The sequence below is a fragment of the Talpa occidentalis genome, unplaced genomic scaffold, assembly GCF_014898055.3.
Source record: "Talpa occidentalis isolate TD23 unplaced genomic scaffold, MPIMG_talOcc4v2.1 talOcc4.9, whole genome shotgun sequence".
In the NCBI taxonomy this organism is placed as follows: domain Eukaryota; kingdom Metazoa; phylum Chordata; class Mammalia; order Eulipotyphla; family Talpidae; genus Talpa; species Talpa occidentalis.
Genome location: NW_023605305.1, coordinates 30,702,754 through 30,727,599, shown reverse-complemented (window position 1 = coordinate 30,727,599; position 24,846 = coordinate 30,702,754). Strand labels below are relative to the sequence as shown.

The 24,846-nt window shown below is 35.5% G+C and overlaps 1 protein-coding gene and 1 long non-coding RNA gene across 13 annotated transcripts in view; one reads left to right on the top strand and one right to left on the bottom strand.

The window, feature by feature from the left end:
* Positions 1-24,846, top strand: part of LOC119235247 (AGBL carboxypeptidase 4) — a 940,458-nt gene that overhangs the window by 447,362 nt on the left and 468,250 nt on the right. The gene's annotated exons all lie outside the window — the stretch shown is intronic.
* Positions 1,140-9,168, bottom strand: LOC119235248 (uncharacterized). The gene is made up of 4 exons (XR_005122811.2): positions 8,964-9,168; positions 5,131-5,431; positions 3,790-3,835; positions 1,140-2,486 (listed from the first exon to the last, which is right to left on the bottom strand). It is a non-coding gene; the product is annotated as an uncharacterized LOC119235248 (long non-coding RNA).

Genomic DNA, 24,846 nt, shown 5'->3' with positions numbered 1-24,846 from the left:
ATGCTCCAATCTGCAATTCTTAAAGTCCAACTACATTCCTACAAGAGAGCCTTCAGGGAAAGAGTAGAGCTGAGAAGGATAAGAGTGGCTCTGGAGAAGCAAACAGAAGCTATCCTGCACAGTCTCGTCTCTCTGCCTAGAACATTCTTTATCTTGATTTTTAAGTGACTTGTCATTTTTATCTTGGCTCAGATGTTACTTCATTTTTTAAAAAGATTTATTTTTATTTATGCATACAAGAACTTGGGTGTAGGCCATAGGTGCGAGAGGTGAGAGGATTCACTGGAGACAGAGTGAGGAGCAGAACAGGCAGATTTACTGAAATATACAGCTGAGGGGAACAGCAGGCGAGATAGGATAGGTCTGCTGTGCCATGTGGGTCAGGTTCCTGGCTAGTGATGGAACTCAGGCCACAGCAGTGATAGCCTAAGACTCAACCCCTAGGCCACTAGGGATGCCCTCAAATGTTACTTCTTTTCAAAAACCTTCCTGATTAGTCAATCAAAAGTAGCATAACCTCAGATGTCAACATCACTATTAAATCACAGTTTCATTTAAGTCATAATATTTATCACCTTTTGTACTTAATCTTTCTTCTCAAAATTATTTTTTCTCTTATGCTACTAGAATGTCAGCTTTGTGTGAGAAGGTGTCTTGTCTATTTTGTTCATTACTATATTTCCAGCACCTAACACGGAGTCCAGCGCAGAGTTGGCACTCGATAATTATTTGTTAAATAATCTTTCCCTTTCTTTCCATAAAAACTATACTTCTTCATAGCATTTAGCACATCTGACTTGTGTAGTAATCTTGAATAATATTGTTTCATTCCGTGTTGTTTGCTTACAACCTTGATGAGAAAAAAACGATCCCCCCAATGTTGAATCACTACACTATTCAAGGATCTGCTTTCTTTTGCAGTGGCAGTTTTTAAGAACATATTGGTGATGTTAAGGAGGACTTATTGAACTGTAGTTTTTTATATATCCTTCTTTGGAGAATTTCCTGAGGACAACAATATTATTTTATTCTTTTGAACCCCTAGCAACTGACAGAGGGCTTAACATAAAGTAGGAGATTACTAATTGTTTATTTTTTTTTTCACTAAAATAATAGTCTACCTTGAAACAGGGTGGTACTTTAACACTGCCTACAGGTTTCAAGGTGTTTTATTTTGAGCCCAAGAAATGATCTCATATCAATACCTAATTGTTTCCTACCTGTTTCTTGTCAACTCAGCTCCTGAAAGAATAAGCACCATGTCTCTTCTGAGGTCCTGCAGCACCTCCAATATTCTCAATTTAAGTTTGTTGATTTTCGCTTTAGACATATTTTTAATTAGCTTGCTCAACTGGATTCACAGTCCATAGTAACAAATAAGATGATAAATAGAGAAGACAAAGGGATAACGTAGCAGGTTGATTAATAGCCACATGAATGTTAGCTAGTAGTTCAACCACAAAAGAGGAAACAGAACTATCTTGATTTCAAGCTCCATGAGACAGTGTTCCTGCTGTCTTCCAAGTATCTATAAAATTGCCTAATTGTGGTGTAATACTATTAATGATAAAAAGTAAAAGCATAGAGCTTTTAGGTGGCAGCTACCTGATCTATACCTCAACTTTAGTTCCAGGTTCCATGCTCAACAAATATTTGTTGAATTAATGAATAACTAAAATAATGAATGAATTAAATGTTTTACTTCTCAATCTCTAGTTTCATCATAGGATAGTATTTCTACTTAAGAAGAAATGCAATTTACATTGTACTTGTAGCATTTGTTAAACTGAATATAACTGAATCTAAGTGGAACAAAATTAATAATACCCACCTCTCTTTAATGCTAGTGAATGTTACTGTGCATTCCTGTTGTGTTTAAATACAAATTCCATTAAAACTGTGTTTTTCCCTCGATTTTATGTCTCAATAATTAAAGCAGTTTCTTAACTCTAAGAAATGGCACCCACCTTTAAAAGCCCCAAGAAAGAGTACAAATATTTAGTCCTAGTGTTACATGATGGCAGTTTTCCCTTAGGCACAATCTCTTTGCATTTATAGCACTTGCCAGAATTGTGCCAGTCACATGGCTCTAAAAACTGCCAAAAAAAAAAAAAAGAGGACTAAACTTTCAGCCTAAAAATAAAAGGGGAAAAAATATCTGGATGCATGTCATATCACCCTGACAGTGCCTGCAGATTCTATTTTGATTTTACTGCATGCAGGTCGGTGAGCATATCCAAGAAGACCTTGTCTCCTGTAACTTGAGAATCTCCAGCAGTTGGGTTTTGTCAGATACTTTGCCAGTTGGCTCAGTTCCTGACCAATCATGTCTCTGGAACCTTGATAGTTGTTTTTAGATGACAAAATATCTCCTTTTGGAAATCTGTGCAAGTTGGAGGGCCACATTCTGTGTTGGCCTATCCTGGTAGTACAACTGTGGGTGCCCCATCTTAAGAGGATGTGTAGCTTTTCAGTGACAAGTCATCCTGAAAGGAGGAAAACATGGAAATGAAGATGAAAGAACCAAAGATGTTGAACCTGAAGAATTTGCCAGCTCTATGACCTTGGGCAATGCTACTTATCTGGGACATTCCTGGCCTTGGTCCCCTCATCTCAAATTTGTGCTTACAGTGTTGTTGTATCAAATAGAAAACATATGGAAAAATATCACATGAATTATAAACTTCTACCTAACTGTTATTCTTTATTATTATCTAATAGCTTGTTAGACCAAAAAATTCAATCAAAAGTTAGTATATTATAAAAATTGTCAGAGTAAGAAGACCTGAGTGCAAATTTTAGTTTTACCACTTGATAGCTGGTTAACCATGTACTCACTTCTTAGTTTCAACTTTCTAATCTATAGTACTAGAATTTATTAGTTCATTCTAGAAAGAGATATTCAGCGACAGTCTTGTGCATGGACCTGGTCTTACATGGAGATAGAAATGTAAGTGCCTATGTCTTGTGAAGGACAGAATAAGCAAACACAGACAATGTCATAATGTGTGTGTTAGCATTCTGTAGCGATGTGGCTCTAAGCCAGCCTGATGCATAGTTGCCTGTTTCTAAACAGAATTTGAAGCAACAATTAATAAAAGTGAACATTAAAACACAACCTTGCCAACACCCTTTCAACCACAATCTCAAATGTCCTTCACAATAGCTCTGAGAATAAAACATTATCAGTCTTACCCTCACATTCAATCTCTTCTCTATTCATTTTACACATTTATTGAGTATTATTATTATACAGTCAATACTATAATTTCTCTCCAACTGAAAATATAAACATTATTTCCCTAAATGCTTTAATTCACACACACACACACACACACACACACACACACACACACACACACACAAGTCTGAGAAGGTCCCTATTGGATGCCTCCTGTGCAGCTACATGGAGAGGAAAGCAATCCTCTCACCTTAAGATAAGAACACTGGGGTTTGGATTCCTACTCTGTCAGGACAGGGAGGATCTGTGGCTGGGTTTCAGAGCCTGGCACATAGCAGGTTCTTAATAAGTAGTATGAGGATAAATGAATGAATGTGTGACAGTATGAATGAGTGATACCACTTTACCTGAGCTATTTGTTTACCTGTAAAATAGAAATAAGTCCTGGATTCCAAAATGGTTGTGAGATTTACATGAATTATTACACTTAAATGTGTTCCTAATAAGTCAAGGAGATGTAGTGTATAGCATGGGTGCTATAATTGATATTATGTTATTGCAGATATGAAAGTTGCAAAAAAAAAGATGGTAAGTAGACTTAGACTTACTGGTGATGATCATCACAATGTATACAAACATCATTATGTTCCACACCTGAAACCAAAATAATGTGTCAGTTTTACTTAAAGAAGAAAAGTATGAGGAAATTTAATAAACAAAGTAAAGCATCAACAATGCTGTACCGAAGATGAAGGAATCTGAGTTATTGCTGTTAGATCACAATTGGAAATGTATTAAATTTATGGAAAATTGCATTAGACAATTTTATTTTGTGACTATTCTAAATTGGAGTGACAAAAGACCTTCATCCACATCTCAGAGAATTATATAAATAAAATCTGTATTGCTAATACAGTTATGACTTCTCAACAATTAAAAAGATAGTCCTATAAATGACAGACCAATAGACATGACTGACTGTGCCTGAGCTCCATCCTCCTCTTATCTAGTGCAGACAGCAATAGTTCTTACCTGGAGATTACCTGCTCTGATCTAGTTTGCTGGGGTATACTTTGGAACACTTTCTTTAGCCCGATTACTCTGATGGCTACGTTGAGAATAGAGTAGAGAGCTACAAATAATGAAACTAATTATGAGGCTCTTTCTGTTATATAGGCAAAATAGTGTTGATTTGAACCAGAATGGTTGTAGTGACTTGTTTACTGGATACATTTTTAAAGTAAATCCAATAGTATTTCTTAAAGACTGGGTGCTTAATAAAAGACAGAAAAGAGTCAAGGACAATTCAGGCATTTTGGTGTAGGCATTGATGGAGTTGCCATCAACGGAGGCTGGAAAAAAATATGCATGTGGAGTGGGTTTATGGAGGTAAGACCAGACATTTAGTGGGGGGCATGTTAAAATTGAGATGTTTATTAGAATCTAAATGAAAATATTGAGGAGGCAATTGGATATATGAGTCTGGAGAAAGAGAGGAAGGTTTAAGCTAGAGATACAAGTTGGATCTTGACTGCCACGGGAAGGTCAAATGAGATAAAGAGAGTCATTGTCATTGACAATCAAGAAATAACACTTGATTTGATTTCAGAGCCATTTCTATGACGTGATAGGGAAAGAAGTCAAATAGCAACATGTTAAGGGATAAACTAGCATCAGAGAAATAGCAAGAGTAAATATATATTAATCTTTTGAAGTATTTTTGTAATGGAAGGAAAGGGCAAAGAAGGGAGGAGTTGAAGGAACATAGTTGATGCTTTAATTTGGCTATTATTTTGGTGCATTGACCATTTCACACCTCTTAACATGCTTTTCTCCATTAACTTCCATAAAATCTGTCCCCAACGGTTCCTTGTTTATTTCTTCTCCCTTTGCCTATTCCTTAAAAGTTCTTTTTGAAATATTCTTCTCTTTGGACTTTATTCACTCACCTGGCAGAGAAAGCTATAAAAATCTAGCCTGGTATTCAAGACTCTCCAAGACCTGGCACTGGAATATTAGTGTAAGTTTCTTCCTTGCACATTTTCTCTCCCATACAAACTAAAGCTACTACTCTGGATTGTTTGACAGCCCTGGAACTTTTCACTTCATGCTTCTATACTGTTTAGGTATGTTCTTCACTTTCCCAGACGCTCCACCTGCTCTCTTTCTTTGTGTATGGAAATCTCTCTTCTTGTTCAGGACTTCACAAATGTCATTGCTTCCAAGCAGCTTCAAACTCTTATTCCTTACCTGTAGAAATTAGAACAATTCTGTGTTTTTCTTATATTAATCATTACTTTCAACTTGTCCAAAATGATAATTTTGTAGAAATGATATAAAAATTCAAGATGTTGTGTGATCTCTTAGCAAAGAGGTTCAGAATTAATTTCTAAAGCCTTGAGATTCTGTATATTTCTTTCATATCAACTACCCTAAAGATGCCCCAATACTAACAGCATCTGTCTAACTTACTCATTATATCATTAAGCTCATTAATTCCTATACAATTGCTCTGTGGTCTTTGAAGAATCCCCCCCACACACACACTCACTCCACTTGCCTGAAGATAAAGAATCTGGATTTTAGTTCTCAGTTCATTGTGAGACATGAGTATGCACATCAGTCAAAACTTTATGCAAAATGAGGCACACAGGTTCTACTATAGAAGAGGGTAATACAATCATGTCCTTTGGAAACCAATGATTATGCAGATTATTAAAATGTCACCCACTCTAGAGATTCTCTGTGTTTCCATATCATTTTGTATATACTACTGTCATTGCACTTATATAGTATCATTCACTTTCTACCCCCATGAGGTTAGCATGAGGGTTGATTTAGTGTCATGTGTAGTATCATGGAATTTAGAATGAGGTAGATCTGGGTTCTGATTCTTGCTCTGCTATTTCTTAACCATGTGCTATACATGTACCAAATGAGATGATACATGTAAAACATCTGGCAGACTGATGGATACATATCCAGTTACTCAGTAAATATTTTTCAGTTTAATTTCTTTGAACTAGTCCAGTTCATACAACATTCTGTCTGCTTCTAATGCCATAAACTTTGTAGGGGTGGGAGGACAAAATTAGATCATTGATTTCGTTTTTATTAAGTGAAAAGGGTTGCAGTTTTAACCTGCTGTGAACTTCGGTAGTGAACTGATTGTCTGAAGGAGTGGCAAATTTTGTATTTAAGTAGAATAAATTGAATTGCAGCATAAACAGCAGTAGAAATTCCTTCATTGTAGTGTTTTTCAACACAAACCACTGTCTCTGCCAGTCATATGTATAGACATAGCAATGTTCTGAATTTATAGCTTTTATTAAAATGATTAATTTCACAAGTTAATTTATTGTATTCATCATAGAGCAAATTCAAATTAAAGAGTCTAATAGTTAGAGATATTAAAAACTGGTTTACTGAAAGGAGCCTATAATTTTGGTGCCACTTTCTTAGTAAGAGCCTGTAGTTGTTATTTTCTAGCAAGAAATCTAAAAGGGTTCTGCAGCACCATTTTTCCTGATGCATTATTTTTAGAAAATATAAATCAGTCTCTTCTTTCAGAAGTCAAATTCTCTAATATGGTGTCTGTCCTGTCAGCTCAGCAACACATAGTGGACAAGGTGAAGCTAGAGGTTGGAAAGGTCCATTTATGAATTCTGACCTTAGGCAAATTCCTTAATATCTTTGAACATATTTCTGATCTGCAAAATGGGAACAGTAAGACTTAGTTTTCAAAGTAATAGTGTCAAATGAATTGAACCAAATGAAATGCCTGGTGAGTATATGTAAATGTTCCTTTTAAATTGTCTACATTTATGGTCTTCAATAAAACAGCATTTTCTTACTTGCCAAGAGAGGATTTGTTCTTTTTCCCTGTATACTTGTTCTTAAAAAATAGTTAACAAGATAAGAGATCAAATAAATATTTAAACTTGAGATCTTGTTTTTAATTGGTTTTAAATAAGAAAATCTCCTTATAGTTTTGACTATGTCATTTTTCCCACAATTACTGTTAATTTATATATATATATATATATATATATATATATATATAATATACTGTAGAACATTTGGAAAGTACATAAAGCATAAAGGAAAAACAACAATCACCCAAAGTCTCACAATGTAGACCACCACTGTTAACAGTGTGCCTCTGATCTTTCGTGTACATGTATGTGCCATGTGTTACAGGATTCTGTGTTTATTTTTCACTTTATAAAATTGAGATTGCAGAAATACTTTGAATTTTTATTATTTTTAAAGTTTTTTATCTAACCCAGCATCATGAGGATTTTATATTATTGCAGTTTTCAAAAATATTATTGTAATGCTAAGAAAGTATTTTATCATGTACATATTAATTATTTAAAATGATTCCATTATTTTTACCAATTTAAATTGTTTCTAGGTATTTGCTCTTGTACATAGCCTATCATCTCAGCAATGAACATTCTCACATAAGAATTTCGATGCAGTTATAATTGTTTCTTTAGGATAAATATTTAGCAGGGTAATTGCAGGGTCACAGAGTATGAACAACCATGTATTGTCAAATTGCCCTCCAGAAAAATGTTTTTATTAATATGTAGTCCCATTTAACAATGTTAAAAAACATTCTCTTCTCAACTCCTTGCCATGCTGGGTTTTATATAGTATTTTTAATAGCAACTACTTTGATTGAGAAATATGGTATTTTTTTTTTTTACATTTATTTAAGTAATAGTGGAGTTAGATACTTCTCCTTTTTTTGGTATTTTTATCCCTTTTTTAATGAATTGCATGCCCCAATCTTTTACCCATTTTTCTAGAAATATATTAATCTGTTTTCATTTTCACTTATAAGATCTTTACATATTAACAGTAATGCCAAGTTCGATCCATAACAAGGGGATAAAAAGCATTGGCTATCTGAAGTCCTTTGATATCTTCTAGTTCTAAATAGATGTTTCCAGTGGAGTTAAACTTTTCATTTCTGAAACATGACTTTGTGATGTATAATCAGTGTGATTCCCTTGACTTCATTAAAGGAAATGATGTCACTCAGAGTCAAAGTATTACCCAGACACCAACTGTTCTCCTTGTTCCCCAATCTTGGGTCAAGCTAACGTGAATATAAATTTATCATTTTTTATTCATTATTTCCTTTTCAGAATTTGACACATTCCTTCTCATCAATATTGAAAAAAACTTAAGGGGGGAATTCCTTTACACAATTCCCTTGAACACTTTCCCTTGGTAGACAAACTTTTTGAATTTTCTGTGGTTCCTCTTGTCATTTTACATTTCTCAATAATACTTCAACACAATTCCTGCAACTCCAGTGAAACTGATCTTCACAGGACAACAATGACTTTCTTATCACCAAGTCCATTGGTCTCATTTTTTATTTTTCAACTGCATTTGAGCTTGTTGACCACACTGTCCTTAATTCTTGAATTCTATGATAACACTTTCTCCTGTTTGTTATTATTTGGTAGCTTCTTTATCAGTTTTTTCCCCCTAAACATTGATGATCTTCAACTTGCTTGTTACCCAACATTTATCAGTCTTTTAATTCTGCTAGGAAAATTCATCTAGTCTATTAGCATCGATGACCAGCTATGTGTTGCTATCCAGTTGTCTGATTTTACATACAGAGAACCAGCTTATTTCCATCTGCTGTGCTCGTATCTCATCTTTGGTAAACTGTAGGCACCCTTTTAAAATTGACTTAACACCCCCCCTCAAACTGTTGTTCCTCAGTCTCTCCTATTTTGGAAGATGCAACACTTACCTAGTTATCTGAGCAGTAACTAAAGCATTATTCTTTATCCTGCTTTTTCCAGAATCCAGTTACTAAATTCTGTCAGTTGTAGCAACAGAGCTCTAGAACTTACTCATCTTACATAAAAAGAGACTTTATGCCTGTTGATTAGCAACTCAGTTTCTTCCTCTTACCAGTAGAATGGGAACCACCATTTACTCTCTGATTCTCAGAATCTGACTATTTCAGCTACCTCATACATATATGGAATCATGGGGTATTTGTCCTATTGTGACTACCTGATTTCACTTAGGACAATGTGAAGGTTCACTGCAGGATTTCTTCTTTGTTAAGGCTGAGTAGTATTTTCTTCTATGTATAGGGCATATTTTCTTTTCCATATCCTTGAACATTTAGGTTTATGTCTACATCTTGACAATGGTGAACAGTACTTTAATAAACATGGGAGTGCAAATATCTCTTAGAGATCCTTATTTTTTCTTTTGGATAAATACCCAGAAGTAGTATTGCTAAATTGTATGGTACTTTTATCTCTAATTTTTTTGAGGAATCTTCTTACTGTCTTCCATAGCAGATGCATTATTCTGTATTTCTAACAACAGTCTACAAGGATTTCAGTTTCTCCACATCCTGCCCTCTTACCATATTGTTGTGGACAATAGCCATACTGATAAGTGTGAGGTAATATCTCATTGACATTTTGATTTGCATCTCTGTAATGACTAATGATGTTGAACAATTTTTCACATATAATTGACCATTTACTTGTATGACTTCTTTCTGACGAAGAAACATCTATTCAAGTCTTAAGCACATTTTTAAGTTGGGTTATTAGTTGTTAATTTTTTTCACTATTGAGTTGCAGGAGTTCCTTGTGTATTTTTGGAGATAAATCCTTTATCAGATATATGGTTTGGAAATATGACCTCCCAATCACTTTGTTGACTGCTTCCTTTGCTGTTCAAAAGCATTTTAATTTGATGTAGTCCCACTTAGTTATTTTTTGTTATTATTCCCTGTATTTTCTGTGTCAGCCATGAAATCAGTGTCAAGAAGCTTTGCCCTATGATTTTTTTTTTTCTAAGGACTTTACTGGGTTTGCATCCTACATCAAAGCCTTTAATCCATTTTCAGCTGATTTTTGTTTTTGGTATATGGGTGCAGCTTCATTTTTGTATGTGGATATCCAGTTCTTTGTCAATGAATTGTATCTGAATTGTGTTTTTGGATGGAAGGAGGGCCCAAGGCTTTCTACTCTACCACCTTGCTGATATCACTCCTCAGTACCACACTCTTCATTACTATAGTTTTGTTTTATATATATATATATATATATATATATATATATATATACACACACACACAAAACCAGGCATTTACAAGATACAATTTTACTTTTCTTTATTTCCACCTAAGAATGAATTAATGGGTTATACAGTAAGCCTATTTTTAACTTTATAAAAATTTTGTCAAATTGTTTTCTAAAATGGTTGTACTGACTAATTTTTATAGTCCCACCAGCAATGTATGAAAGTTCCAGTTGTGCTATATCCTTGCTAGCACTTGTTATTATTAACATTTTTACTTTAAGCCTTTCTAGTGGGAATTAAGTTATATACAATGTGGTTTCTGTTTTCACTTCCTAGTGGCTAATGATGCTGAGCATTTTTCATGAGCTTATTATGTATTTTTTATGTTCTTTGGTTAAGTCTATTCAACTCATTCATTAATGAATTAAATAAGTTACTTATATTTTCTGAATAAAATGCTTTGTCAGATACAAGGTCTATGAATATTTTCTCTCTTCTGTGACTTGTATTTTCATTTTTCTGAGTGGTCTCTTCCAAAGAGCGGACATACTGAAAGCCTGCAGATAATTATGGAACTCCAAAGCCCTTGGATATTTTCTTATTTTCTGAGAAGCAGCCCGGACAAGTTGGTTAAACATCATTGTCAGGCTGACTGATATGTGCTAATTTTGCTTCTTAGAGTATGAGGTCCTTCCCACCAATAATGGTCTTGTTAGGTTCTTTAAAATGCTAGCTACCAAGACCCATCTTGATATCACCAGTTATTTTTTTAGAAGAACAAAGTGTACATGCTGTGGATTCCTGAACTTGTGTTGCAGAGTTAGGCTAACATTAAGGGGTCTCTTCAGAACCTTTTAGCAGCTATTTCTGTATCTGGTTGGTAGCACTGCTCTAAATGTTAATGTCTCCTCAAAGTACTTGAGACCAGACTTATTTACAAAATGGGTAGATTTTTTTGGTATCTTGGAATGAGGGTCTGTTTTCTAATTAGAATGAGTATTTAAAAAAATCACCCTTTTATGTGTTAAAATTGTCCAGACTTTGAGATTAGAAACCTGTTGATTGGGTGTGCTAAATACAGGAACTTGGAATAAAGGCAAACTTGAACTTGAACTCTCATTTAGTGTATGGGTGATCTTGAGAAAATCATCCATTCTCTGAATTTGTTTCCTTATCTGAGAATGGAGAAGATACTATTTACTTCACAAGGTAATTATGAGGAACAAATATGTAAATTGATAGGAGATGTATAAAGGTTCAACCAGTAGTTTTCTATTACTTTACTTCATTCATTTTTTTATACTTTTCTTTCCCTTCCAATCTGGACACCACCATGTCTGATCTATGGAAGCAACCATATTTTATCTGCTTAGATTGTCTTCATTTTAAGCCTAATGCTCCATATACACTTGATCTGTTTGATGGACATAGTTCTGGTTCTCCTTAGAAAGCATCTTGGCTTTAGAGAAAAGATGTGTAGAATTCGAACCCAATGATCTGTGCTTTATATCTCATTCCCACAATCTTCTGACTGTATAACTATAAGCAAGTTATTTAAACATTCTTAGTTTTATGACCCCATCTATAAAATGGAGACATTAGACCCTACTTTTCAGCATTATTTTTGGAAACTAAGTGAAGTGCATAGTAAGTGCCCAGTACATGAAGGGAACAAATAAATATTCTAATATTTCATATATCCAAACTCTGTAAAATAGGCCCTTTTCTGTGATTTCCAGAAAACACACTGAAATGTGTTATTTTCTGCATGTGTATTGCTGTTGAATGATTAAATGCCCAAATTATTACTATTTTTTTTCCTTTTGGTGCATTTTGACTTTTAAAGGTGCTTTTAAAAAGCACCTTATGCATTCAAAATGTGAAATACTTCCCTTTCAAATTTCTCAATACTCCTAAGTTACCCACTGACCACAAAAATGCCTTCAGTCCTTGTGAGCTCATAGTTTTCAAAAAACCACTAACAACCATACCTCTGGATCCAATCAGGTACCCATACTCTGATTATTTTTCACAACTAGCTGGTCTTTTGTGGAACTGTTCTGCAAACCATAGAATTAGAAGATGATTACCTTTGAGATATTCTAATTCAGCTGCTTTATTTCACAGAAAATAAAGCTCAGAAGAGAGATAGTTAATTCTCCTGGCTTCCTCATCATTGTTATTTTCATAAAATCTTGCTTCTACCCTTACTTTATTTACGATTCTCTTAACAACCCTGTGTGATAAACGATCATTATATACCTATGTGATACAAGTTTCAGAAGGATGATTTACCCGAGGTTGCATAGCTAATAGGTAACAGAAATAGTTTTAAACCCAGACCCTGTCTCCCTCTATGAAGATACTTCAGTCTGTTGCCATTCTAAAACCTACAAATTGCTCATAAAGCAGGGCCATGTTCAGAACTGGCACATATAACATGCTCATGTAGGTGAACTTAATCTTCTAATAGCATCTGGGGGCCAGTTGGGAAGGGCTCCCAGCCAGCCAGATACTGACAAAAAAAGTTCTGTTTTAGAATGGTTTTGCACCATTTTTAGAAATCTTGCTCTACCTAGTACATTTGACTTTCACCCTTCTGTTCTACATTCTGGTGATTATAGAGGAATTTTTAAGGCAATTAAGAATTGGAAGCCAGGTGAGGTAGTTTAATTAATTTTCTCCTATAGTAAATTTGTAGAATTAAGATACATATTTTACATTTTTGTTTTGTTTGTTGACTGATTAATTTGTCATAAATTCTTTGGAGTAGATTTTAAAAATACAGAGCTCATCATTGCCCCCAAGGTTCTTGACAGTCATGTCTTTCTTTTCAACTTCATCTCTAATAGTTCTGAAAGCAATTCAACTATATGGTTTTCTCTCAATGCCCAAAAGGCACCAAGTCCTTTCCCATTTTAGAGAAATCAAGAAGAACTGTCTCTTCTTGTAAAGTGAGAGTATGGAAAAGAGGAAACCAGGAGTGAGATTAATGTCCACACTTTTAGTGGAGCAGTAAACTTGACTTAGAGTTTACTGGCAACTAAGGTCAAGAGAGAGACAAAATCAGATTCATAGCTCCCACTATCCATTACCAGAACTCAATTAAATTCATTAGGAAAAACACATATTTTATTAACACTGAGACCAAGGAGAGGGGGGAAAGGATAGGTGATTTTTAAAGAATATAATTTTTAAAAATATTAGCATTTCTATGGAACTATAAAAGTAACCCAGTAGCTAAAATAATTCTGAATAAAAAAAGAAAAATGGAGGCATGATGTTACTGATTTTAAAATACATTGTGAGACATCAGTAATTAAAGCAATATAATATTGGATAAAAAGGTCAGTGGAACAGAGTCAAAAGCCCAGAAGTAGATCTATGCATATGCCAATACCTAATTTGTAACAAAGGAGCCATGTTGATACATGGAGGAAAGAGAGTTTCTTTAACAAATGGTGCTTGGAAAACTGGAGAACACATTTTAAAAAAATGAAGTTGGGTCACTCTTTAAATACAAAGCTTTATCTGGACCAGAGATTCAGATACAAGGCCCATAATGATAAAACACGTGGAAGAAAGCTTAGGTGATAAGTTCCATGACATTAATGATAGAGAATTATTTGGGCATTTGACTCCCATGACAAGGGAAATGAAAGTAACACAAACCATTAGGGCAAAGGTATACAATGAACTAATCTAACCTAACAGCAAAGGACAAGCAACCCAATTAATAATGGGCAGAGCAGATCTGAATAGACAGTTTTCCAAAGAAGATATGTAGAATGTCAACAGATGTATGAAAAATTGCTCATCATCATTTCTAATAAGGGAAATGCAAATCAAATCTACAATGAGATAGCATCCCCCACTTGTGCGAATAACATACACAAGAAAGAATTTCAGCAAGTATTAGAGAGGATGTAGAGAAAGAAGAACCTTAATACTTTGTTAGTGGGAACATAAATTGGTGCAGCCATTTTGGAAAGTATTCTGAAAATGCCTTAAAAAACTAAAAATGAAAATACCATATAATTTTGCAATCTCATTTTTTGTGTACCTGAAGAAACTGAAATCATAAACTCAAAAAAAAAATGCGTGTTCCACAATGTAAATTGTGCTACTAAGTGCAGTAGCAACCAAGTATGGGAACCACTTAAATGTCCATGAATAGAAAATAAGACAATGTGGATGTGGAAATATGGGTTGCTTTTCAACTTTAAGGAAAGATGAAATGCCTCCATTTATAGCAAAATGGAAGGAACTCTAGGGGATTATCCGATGCAAAGTAAACTAGAAAAATAAATATTGGACAGTTTCACATGTGAGTGCTATAAAGAAACAAAGTTATTAACTGATAAAGGAAAATAATAATAAACTAGCAGACATTAATAGCCAAACTGTGGTTTTCTCAGGCTAAGAAGGAGGGGGGATAAATAGAAGCCAAGGGGGCTTATGGGATGCTGATGGAAAAAAAAAAGAATATAGTTTATGATGTGATAAATAACATTCTCAGACACATTCTCTGTTATTCTTAATAGAGAATAAGCTTACTAGAGCTATTTCTTTAAAAAAAAAAAAAACCTCTCAATAAAGTCCTTTGTTATTTGCCATTATAAAAACAATTTTATAAAAGAGCAAAATAGTGAGTGTTCTTTTGTGGTCTGGCTTGATCCAAAAATAAATTAGAGTATGTAAAGGAATGGATTGAATTATGTACTTTAAAAGCTATTTTCCATCTATTTTATTCATTTTTATCAGTTGAGCTTTTCATAAATATTGAGTGGCAAGGGACTTAAACTTGAGTTTTTAATAATTAACTGAATGATATAATTTACCACCTACGTATTTTCTAAATAATCAGTGGTCATCTATGTAAACCTTTCCAACAGAAAGTTTCTAAGTATCAAACTGCTTATCTCTAAGTTGGAGATAATATTAATTTTCTCAAATGAACATTGTAAAGATCAGGTAACATAGTATTACTATAATAATTATAGCAAGCAATAATAATAGAGTGGTTAACAGACATTAAGCCATTTCTAGGAGTCACAAACTATTTGCTTGTATTTGCAATTTATGTAATCCTTACAACAAACTTTAAAAGGCAGGTATTATTAGTGTACCATTTTGAAAAATCAAAACTAAACATTGGAGAGGTTAATTGTCCAAGGCCACAGAGTCAGGATTGAGTTTCAGGTTGGTTGGAGCCCAAAGTTCTTATTCTTTCTTTCTTTCTTTTTTTAAAAGATTTATTTATTTATTTATACAAGCACTGGGTACAGTCAGAAGCATGGGAGGGTGAAAGAATTCACCAGAGCCAGAGTGGGGAACAGAACAGGCAGACTGACAAAATACACTGCTGAGGGGAGCAGCGGACGCCTCAGGAGAGGTCTGCGCGCCATGTGGGACCCTCCCTGGTGGCTGGTGATCGAACCAGCGCAGCAGAGGCTGCAGGCAGCTTCGAAGCCCAGCGCTCAACTGCTGCGCCACCAGGGGAGGCCGCAAAGTTCTTATTCTTAACTACCCTACTATAAATAACCATATGTTGTGTTCAATAAATGGACTAATAGTATTTAATAGAATCACAAGCTAAATTGCTGTTAATCACTATAAGATTAATGTGATTGGAGTATTTTTATTAGAAAGTGTTACATAGCCTACAACGTTTTATTTGGTGTGACTTCACATTTCATCAAATTTAAGAAGCAGTCAACTGTAAGATGCACCATTACTTAATGTATTACTCAGGAAGAAAAATGTTGCCAATTTATCGCTGATACATTGCTTTCTTCTGACACTGAATTTTTATTTTATACTTATCAAAATATCTTTTTAAATTTATTTATACAGATTTATCATAAATCACTGTGGTGCATAATAAAAAAATATACATGCAAATAAAGTATTAGGGCATTTTAAAACATTCAGGATCCAACTATTCTGAATTACTTCTTTATTCCAAATTGTCAAAAGACACTGTTTCCACATAGTAACAACAGCCTCTGTGCCTTCCAGAACATATGATACAAACTTTCTTCAAAGTGTCCACTGTTATCTTGGGATTTCATCCCAAATCACAACACATTAACAAGTTTTGATATGTTTACTCATGCAGTGTCAATAAATCATAACTGCCTAGGGATGGCCACATCTGGATTTCAGAAATGTTAAATGGGAGCAAAGTGTGTATCTTAGAAATGACAATGAATGTTGTATTGAGTAACATGTGACTTGTCTGGCTTAAAAATATAATAGTTTTAATGAAGATTTCATCTGAAATCTCACCCATCTCAGCCCAAACTGAGTCTCCAATATGCTTGTTGACCAAACTGGAACAGCTAATAACTCTGAAATATGGACTACTATCTTTAAAAATTTTGCTCTCTGCAAATTTTCACAGTTGTTCTCTAAAACAGGTCCACTATTACAATGATAATATACTTTTATTTCCTTTTCATAAAAGCTATGTCACAGAATTTTCTTATATCCTATTTTTATTATAAAAAGAATAATAGTACATAGGAAATAGGCAAATGCTAATTTCAGCTTTCACATTGGTATTTCTGTGACCTTAAACAAGTCCTCATCTGTAAAATTAGGAGAGTTATCTTCATAGTCTTCAAGAGCACTTCAAGCCCAAATGGGATTTATTCTCACATACTAAGGGAAGAACTAACATTCATTCAAAGTCAACTATGTGCTTATTATTTCATATGTATTATCTGAAGTAATCTTTAAAATGGGGCCTCCCCTGGTGGCACAGCGGTTGAGTGCTGGGCTGCGAAGCTGCCAGCAGCCTCTGCAGCGCTGGTTTGATCCCCAGCCACTGGCGAGGGTCCCACATAGTGTGCAGACCTTTCCTGCCATGCCCACTGCTCCCCTCAGCAGTGTATTTTGGTCCATCTGCCTGTTCTGTTCCCCGCTCTGGCTCTGGTGAATTCTCTCACCCTCCTGTGCTTCTGACGGTACCCAGTGCTTGCATAAATAAATAAATAAATAAATAAATAAATAAATAAATAAATAAATAAATCTTAGGAAAAAAAACTTCAAAATAGCTCTGTTTCTATAGTTATATTTTCCAAAACATATCTTTGAAGATTAGCTAATTATTTCAGATATTGGCTACATGGGGGAGAAAATTGGAATTCCAAGCATGTCTTAATCGAATATCAGGCCATCTACATTTTGCATTTCTCTCTCAGAATCCGTAAAACTTTAATTCACTAGAATACGGCAGAGTTAGGTATTTGCTAGGAATGTAAAATTGGTACGTTATAGTCTTTGAAATGTCAAACTCAAAGTTTAGAATGCATCTCAATTATTCCCAAACTTTCCCAAGAGCCAGCATTTTGCTTGTGTTGAATGCTGAAAAATAGACTTACATCCAGATTCCTGTCCTTAGGAAGTTCACAATTTAGTTATACATCTAAGCCTCATACTTACATGATATGGACAAAGGTGACATTTAATATGAAGCTTGAAGGATTAGAAGGAAGTGAAGAGCATTAAAGATCATGTCAAACAGAGACATGAAGAAAGAAAGAGAATGGTTGAGAACCTCTAGTAAGAATGAAATTTATAGAACTTGAGGACTTCAGGGGAGAAATACAGCAAAAGATGAATGTGGAGACAGAGGTAGGACTAAACTCAGATAGGCCTTGAAATCAATGTGAACATATTTGTATTTTGTTCCTACAGCTAACAAAGGGAAGATATTGAAGGCTTCTCAGTGGGGCAAGCTATGTATGGGTGGGAGTAGATTTAAATTTAGACAAACTGACATGCTTTTTACTTGGGTTTTTTTTTTAATGCTATTAGAAAAATACTTTGACTTCTATGAAAATTGAATATATAGACTCTTTAAAATTAGTTAGAAGGCTGTTGTAGTACTGAGATAATAGTGACTTGGATTGGGATGGGTGCCAGTAGAAACAGAAAAATCCTTCAAGGATTTGAGATACAATACATAATGGAAGTTAGATTACTGAAAAATTAATTATGTCTGAGAATGAAGACAGGGTAAGAAATCAAGACTGAGTTCCTTTTCTGGCATGGGCAACTGGTTGAGTATTGTCATTTACAACATTAGTAAATTTTGGAAGGGATGAAATATGGGTAGAATAGGGGAGTCAGCACTTATTTTGAAAATGTTAAGTTTTATATACTCTGAGATCTCAAAGGGAAGACGTCTAGTAGTGTTTTGGATATACTACAAGACTGAAGTCCTTTGAGAAGTTTGAGCTAGAGACATACATTTGAGAGTGCTAGATATAGATTATATTTCATGTCTCTATTTGGATTAGAAAACCTTGGAAGAAAAGTGATTGAAAAATAATAATACAGTATAGAATCAAACCCTTGGGAATTACAGTATTTAGAGGTTGAAAAGAAAGAAGGCATCCACATAGAAATCAGAAAATAAGTTGCCCGGAGTAAGAGAAAAACCAAGAGTAGAGTAAGTTACATTGTCTTTGAAGAATAAGAGTTGTTGGCAGTGTGCATATACAGAAGTTGGGCCAAAAAGAAGAGCAGAGAGATGTGTAGTAGCTATGACAGATGGAGTGTGGAATCCTGGGGTCATGGTTATGTGGTAATAGTAATGATTCAGGAAGAGTGCAGGATTGATGATGATGTAGGAGACACAGGAGATGGCTAACAGAGTGCAGTCTTTGAGTGAGTGAGAGGCATGGGGTCCAGAGGACATGCTGAGGGACTTTGTAAAGAGGGTACTTTCATCTGTTGTAATAGGATTATAGAAGGAGACATAGGCATATTTCTCATTTTGGCTATGGTAATATGAGGATGCTCCTTTCTGATGGTTTCTAAAGTTGAAATATTAGATGAGATTATCCTCTAGGAAAAGTGGAGAGAGGAAAAGAATAATGGTTTCTAAGAGACATAAGAAGGTCAAAACTAGCTCTTTTTTAGGAAAAAAATGAGAGACCAGTTTACCAGAATTTCCTTGTAGAATTGCTGAGCAATGATAACAGCTGCTTGAGGAATAAGACCATTAATTTAAAGTGTAGTCATTATCTGTACATGTGATTATCTCCAGTTATTTGAGGCCTGCATAGGGTAGGTAGAAAGGTTCATCTGGATTTAGGTTTTGCAAAATGAGAAAAAAAAAAAATGAATGGAGACAAGGGGATTGAGGGTTTTTGTGAAAACATAATTATTATATTGGATGTGGATGGGAGAAAACAGAAAGGGAGCTGGTGTTTATAAAATAGGAGAATCAGTGGATTTGTCATAAAAAAATTATTACAATGTAAATGCCTCAGCAAATTAGCTTGAAAATTGCATTTGGAGAAAGGGAGGGAGAGAGAGTAGGGAAAGAGGAGAGAGATTGAAAATGAGAAATGATGGTAGCAAGGGAAGATGAAATGGAAATGTATTATTCATTATCCTTCATATTTATTAAAAAAATATTAAGGACATACCACAACTAGCTGTCACCCTATTTGTTGAATATACACCATAGAGATCAAAAGCCATCTGTATGCATGTGGACAATCACTATGATTAAAAGTGAGTGTGCAGCAATCAAAACAGATAAACACATGTCACTCACAGCAACATGGATGGACCTGGAAAGGATTATGCTCAGAGAAGTAAGTCAGAAGGGAAAAGAAAAATATCAGATGATGTCACTTATAAGAAGAATATAGGGAAACCAAACAAAGTGTCAAAAAAACCCCACAAAACTTAGAGGCAAACTGTAGATCTGAGGCAAACAGCAGGAGAGAGTCTGAAGAAGGCTCAAAAGAGGGAAAAAAAGAGCACAAGGGGCTATGGTGATGGTTCACGGGTGATGTGGTAGGGGGAAACTTACAGGGACTCCACCTGAAGGGAGAAATCAAATATATGCAAAATTGAACAACGATGTAGGACAATTAAAATGTTTAATAGAAGCCCCCCCCCCAATAAAATTGAGTGTGGCGAGATGGAACTAGTAAGGCAAAAACTAAGGTTGTTGATAGGTAAAACAAGATAGTGAATCTGGTGATGCAACAAAGTGTAAGCCTTAACTGGCTCCTATGTAACGCTATTAAAAACAATGAAATGAGTAATAACAACTTAAAATACTTCTATCATATTTATGTGCCAAGAAATGTACTAAATATTAGCACATTAACTTACTCCATTCACAAAACTACCCTGTGAGATGGGTACTATTATTTCATTGCTCAGGGTAAGTCATGTTTGGGAAGAAGGGATCGAGGACTGGGTTGGATTAGGGAAGGTGGGGGTGAAAAGGAGTGGGCAAGTGAGAATAGATCCCAAAGTAGACTAAGGTATCGGGGCATGCTCCTTAATGGCTTTCCAGTTGAGGTCAGAGTAGGATTTAGTATTGAATTCATCAGGTGGATGATGACTTTCATAGCAGCTGTTTCTGCAGAGAGCAGGAGTGTATCAAGATGACTAGGCACTGTCCCCCCATTAAGGGAAGCAAAAGTTGATTCTGTCAAAGAAAAGAGACAGTGAATTGTTATCTACCCCCGTCCCCCTTGATACTCTTAGAGTAGTTCTACTTTCAATTGCTTAAGATTCTAAGACTGTAGTTTTTGGAAACAGTTTTGCTTAAAAATATAATGGTATGTTTTAAAAACCCTGATCTAGAGGGTCATTTAATCTTAAGAATATTCAGTCCAAACCTCTCATTTTTCATTTAGGGCACTAAAACCCAATGAGGGTGTTTTCTTAAGGTCACACATGATTTTCTTAAGGTCACACAATGATTCATGATAGAATCAGATTATTTCTTCTGACTCCCAGTTCGGTGCTCTTTACCATACCCACTTCACCCAGGTTTAGAGCCTTAACACATTCTCCAGGGTAAAAAGGCATCAGGTCTTATCCCTTCCCTGTGTCTGTCCTAACTCCTAACTCTGGAATTCTTAAAAAATTTATGTTTTACTAATTATACTACAGTCTGTTTCTGCTGACTCTATTATATTAAGAAATCATTTGCTCTTTTGTCAGTAACCCTGGATGTCCTTTCCTGACAGTGCAGAGAGATGAGGCCTCCCAGAAAGCTTTGCTTTGCACTACCAGGGGTACTGAGTCCCATACTTGCAAAACTACTGACAGAAAGTATTTTCCCTGATGGTTTGGATACTGTAGATTGCTCCCTGTTCTTGTTAGCAGTCAGCAGAAAATCTACTGTGTTCTTCTCTGTTTGCCCTATCTTTAAATTCCTATTCATGTCTTATAAATTGCAAGACTTCCATCTTTGTTTCCCTTTGTTCCCAGTTGAAACACATGACCTTAAGATTTTACCTCTATCTCCAAGTAGCTTATCAAGGTATTTTCTAATATCAGGTATTTCCCTTTTTAATATCTTCCCTTACAAGGATATTGTTGGAAGAATACTGTGGTATTTCATAACATTTATAGAAAAATTGAACAACAGAGTCTTGGGGGATCTCAGCAGTAAAATTCATGAAATGCCAAATTAGGTATAATGACTGTGACCCAGTATCAACAAACCCGATCTTGGTTCTCCATTTCCAGTTTCAGATTTCCCAGATAGGTACTCTGACCATTTTGACCTGTCATGGTTCAGTGAGATATGCTTAGGAGCAGGACCATGTTGAAAAGACAAAACCATGAGCCCTCCCTGGGGTAATAAAAACATTTCCAGAGAATATAAAATCACTGGGGATTCAATAGCCATTCCAAACTGTATCTTCCCACTGCTTCATTTATGGCTAAACTTTGTGCTGATGCTGCTCATTCATTCATTCATTCAAAAGATACTAACTACGGACTTAGAAGTGGACCCTGGATGTTGGAATATGGAGGCAAATAAAAATATGTGTTCTTGGAATCACTGATATTATTGTCTGATGATTGGAATGAGGAATACCTGTGAATTTTTTCTGTGATTTATTAAAGAAGATAAACCCTTTTATTAAAAGCTTGAGTATCTGAGAAAACCAGTGGAAAATACCCATTATCCACTATTCTGGATATCTCAGGAATGTTGTATTCCTCAGATATTGTTTTCAGAGCATCAAACCAACATTGGGAGCTATCACCAATGAAAGAGAAATTGGGTTAGGCAAACTGAATCCCCTAGATGAGGTGGTGAGATATATTTTCAAATTATATTCACTTCTTCTCATGAAAAGTGTAATGTTAGGCTGCATTTGAAGGGGCCTTTGTATTTACTCGTCATTTCTATGCAGAAGAGAGGTAGCCGGTACTTCTAAGTTTTCCCTTGGAGTTATACAAGAGAATAGAAGAAAAGGAAAATAAAATGTAGCCACAATAGAAGTATCACAAAACTGAGCATATATTGAGAACTTATTATGGCAGGCATTGTGCTGGGTATTCCATACATTTATACATTTTATCCTCACAGTAATTATATATAGTAGGTACTCTTATGAAGTAGATCTCCTTTATTACTTCACTTTGCAGAGGAGGAAACTGAAGTTTGGAGAGACTCAGGACTTCCCCTTGTCACACGGCTACTGAGTGGCTGAGCCAGTATGCACAAGTAGATCCACTGACTGCATTATTGTATTCATTACCTCTCTGTGCTAAATGCTGCCATTTTTTCCCCTATAGTGAAAAGAGGGACAACTGGAAATAGGATAGTTAGACTCTAGTCCTAACTTTCCACCAGTTAATTTTGTAACCTCAAACTGTTTCTTCTCTCTGCAACTACCTCCCCTGTCCCCCGTAGTTTGTGAGACATGGGCAGATTTTTTAAGAACCATCTCAGTGTCAATTTTCTATAAATCTACAACTCTCAGAGGCCTCTGATAAAAGCTGTGTGCCCTATGAATTCTTGCAGTTCACAGATACTATTTTTGGAGAGGTTGATGGGACTGATTCTTAGGAACATTGTTCTGTGCTTCTTGTTCATTACATTCCATCCAAAGGATGTTGACAAAAGCCACCTCTGACTTGCCACCTGGCAGCATTTGTTTACATCAAGTCATTCAGGACACAGTAGGTAACTCTACACTGAAAGTCAAAGCTTAAAATAAATAAATAAATGCATAATGTCAGTTTTGGGTTTGCTGAAATGCAGTTCACTTAAAATAACAAATCCACATCAGCAAAAATATTTAATACTGGATTGGGGAAGAGATTTGGGCAGGAGATTGAAATTCAGACTGCTGGCAGACAGCCATTTTCCATATAAGAACGGTGATATCCTCCAGCTCCAGGGAGATTATTGTATGCAAGGAGAGAAGAGTTGCTAAGCAGAGCAGTCTATGGTGCCTTTTATTTTATGCAGTAAATGGAATAAACAAACTCAGCCATATGTGAAGGTGAATATCCTGTCATTCCTAAACTAAAAAACAAAAACAAAAAAAACGGTTCTTATCTTTGTAGAGCCATACAAACCCTATTTAGAACCAAAATGGCCTAAAATGGCCTATGATAGGACAGGAGGTTTAGTATTTCCTGAGCTTTATTCCTGTAGCTTGAAGGTTTGTAGTGTGTGCATCGGGGCAATAGACATGCAGAAAGAGTGCTTAGACTTGGAAACCTTGATAGAATCCCAGCTGTGCCATGTTTAAGCTCTGTAGCTTTGTCAAGTTACTTAAACTTCACAGTTCCCATTTTTCTTCTTTTATAAAGTGGAGACAAAGATCTCCAAGGGGTTAGTTTCCAGATGAATGAGAAAAAATATTTTATTAAACATCTACATCCTGGTGCTTTTCTCCATCTTCCTGGTCTCTGAAATTAAATATTTATGCCTGTTTCTCCATTTCATGCCTGATATAATTTATTCCTTTTATAAACATGAATCATACCCATTTCTCAGGATGATTCATTCAAATGTAGGATTGAAATACATTACTAACTAATTAAAGTACAACTTAAGGACCTCCCGTGGTGATGCAGCAGTTGAGCGCTGAGCTGTGAAGCTGCGGAGAGCCTCTGCAGCGCTGGTTCGATCCCTGGCTGCCGGCAAGGGTCCCACATGGCGCAACAGACCTTTCTTGATGTGCCCGCTGCTCCCCTCAGCAGTGTACTTTGTCAGTCTGCCTGTTCTGTTCCCTGCTCTGGCTCTGGTGAATTCTCTCACCCTCCCGCACTTCTGACTGTACTCAGTGCTTGTATAAATGAATAAATAAATCTTTTTTAAAAAAAAGTACAACTTAAAATACCATAATGGAGGCACAGGGTGATAATGGAGGTAGAGTGGAATGGACATTTATTTCTATCATGAGGATTCAGACATAACTCCAGAGTGGGAAGAATATTTAACAGAAGAAAAAGAGGGGAAGAGATATTTAAGACAGGTGTTTGAGGGAGCAGGGTGAGCAATGACTTGGAGATGTCTCTTGCATGGCATGTTCGTGATGTACTGCAAAATCCCCAATAGGTTGAACATGGGTCAGTGGAAAAGTGAGGGCCCAGATTAGCCTGGGGCCAACTTATTAACGTATTTTGGAAAGCTAAATTCAGACTTTACCCTATAAGTAATAGACAACACAACTACAGAGATATTCTCAGCCCAAGGTCATGCCCCGTTTGGGGGACTCCACATCTAATGTTGACTGTGGAAACCAAACTTAGGACAACTCTGAAAGGCCTTTCCTAGATCA